Raw genomic sequence first — 2,173 nt, forward strand, 5'->3', positions numbered from 1 at the left:
ATGATTCCCTCATAAGGTGCAACACCCAGTGAGTGTTCACATTTGCCCGTCAGACTGGCCCCTAACATTTGGGGGGCCGCAGTGGAGCCCACACACCAAATGTCTCAATATTTACAGCTTGGAACGAAGCTGGGCTCTGGCACTCCCACCCAGGGGCCCACAGCCCGCTAGCTGAGAACTGCCCTTGAGGCACAGTGGCTGAAGATGCTATGCTCTGTGCAGCTGTCCCTTCTTGTGCCGCCTAAGTGGGCACGGATATGCTGGGCAGCACAGGGCAGGGGCCCAGCAGGCCAAAGCGCCTTTGCCTGGGACACCTGTCTGCCTAGATGCCCACTTTGGGGGTTTGGGGTGGCCAGCCCGAATCAAACATCCCCTTTTTCCTGGTTCTCCAGGAAAGAGGTGAGGTTTCTCCTGCACGCACAAGCCCCAGTACGTGCTGTCTCTGTCTCTGTATCTCTCTATCTCTGGCTTTCAACCCCACATCCTCTGGCCAAGGAGATCCAGGTGAAGTTGTTCTTCCGTCTCCTTCCCTCCCCAATAGCCCTGTTTGCTTAATCAGTTACCAGATTTTGCAAAACCTTCCTTAAGAGACTGAAAAGAAAATAAGTATCTTCGTGTCTGTGTTGAGTGTGACAGGTGTGGCTTCTCTGACGAAACCCCAAGGTGCAAAGGCAGCAGTATCTGTAGTCGGTTTCTCTGAATCAGAATCCCAGGCAAGGTCTGTACGTTGCATTGATTGTTGTGCCTCCTTTTTCTCTCAGCCTTTTATTTTGAAAAAGTCAAATGTACAGAAAAGTTGAAAGAACTGTACAGTGGCCACACAGATGCTGGCCATCCAGACTCACCACAAGTTAACATTTCGCCACATTTGCTAACGTCTCTCTCTTCCCCACTCTGCCTCTTCATATAGATGTCTTCTTTACTGAATCCCTCGAAAGCCAGTTGCAGACACTGTGGGCCTTCACCCCTAAATATCTTCAACACGTGCCTCCTAAGAATGCTGTGCTCCTGCATAAGCACCCCTCTTTATCACACCAGCAAAGAAACTAGCCCTTGATGCAGTCATGTCATCTGATACACAGATCACTCAGATTTCCCCAGGTGTCCCACAGATACCTCTTGTGGACTTTTGTTGTCCTTGCTATCATCACCGATCCAGGGTCCAGCTGAGAATCACATATTGCATTTGCTCATTGTGTCTTCTTAGTCTCTTCTAATCTAGAACAGCCCCCATCACCCCCAGATGTGCACTTCTTCAGGGCTGTGTTAACACAGCCTCTGAGAAGCAGATGCCAAGATGGGGCTGGGCATACAGGAGACTCACTGGGGTAAACACGTGGGAGAGGCAAATGGGAGGGAGTGGGGAGGCTGGGCGAGTCCTCAGCCAGCCGTGCAGGTTGCCCTGGGGGGACACAGCAAAGGCAGGGAGGCTGGAAGGAGAAGTCTCACTGTGCTGCAGTTCCCAGGAAGCTTTAGCAAAGCCTGACCAATAGCATTGGCTATTGTCCATCTTACTTGTTCGGCCGTCCTAGTGGGTGTGCAGCGGTGTCCTATCGTGACTTCTCTGAATCGTGACTTCTCCCTAATGACTGACATTCAGCATCTTTGCATGTGCTTGTTGGCCACTTATGTATCTTCTTTGGAGAAATTCAGACTTACGATTTGCAAATATTTTCTCCTGTTCCATGGGTTGTCTTTTCACTTTCTTACTGGATATCTTTTGAAGCACAAAAGTTCTTAATTTTGATGAAGCCCAGTTTATTTTCTCTTTTGTTGCTTGTGCTTTTGGAGGTGTGTCTGAAAAACTCAAGGTCACAGAGATTTACTCTTGTGTTTTCTTCTAGGAGTTTTATTGTTTTTGCTAATACTTTTTTTTTGTTTTTTGAGACACAGTCTTGCTCTGTCACCCTAGGCTAGAATGCAGTGGCCTCATCACAGCTCACTGCAGCCTCAAACTCCTGGGCTCAAACGATCCTCCCACCTCAGCCTCCCTAGTAACTAGGACTACAAGCTTCCGCCACCATGCCCAACAATTTTTAAAGATGTATTTTGTAGAGCTAGGGTCTCACTATGTTTTCCAGGCTGGTCTTGACTCCTAACCTCAAGTGATCCTCCCACCTTGGCCTCCCAGAGTGCTGGGATTATAGGTGGGAGCTACCACGCCTGGCCCAGA

At 49.2% G+C, this 2,173-nt stretch overlaps 1 protein-coding gene across 7 annotated transcripts in view; it reads left to right on the forward strand.

The window, feature by feature from the left end:
* The window catches only part of CCBL1 (cysteine conjugate-beta lyase, cytoplasmic), a 44,628-nt gene that overhangs the window by 16,301 nt on the left and 26,154 nt on the right, over positions 1-2,173 (forward strand). The window lies entirely within an intron of this gene.

This window comes from Propithecus coquereli, unplaced genomic scaffold, assembly GCF_000956105.1.
Source record: "Propithecus coquereli isolate 6110/MARCELLA unplaced genomic scaffold, Pcoq_1.0 Scaffold142, whole genome shotgun sequence".
NCBI lineage: Eukaryota > Metazoa > Chordata > Mammalia > Primates > Indriidae > Propithecus > Propithecus coquereli.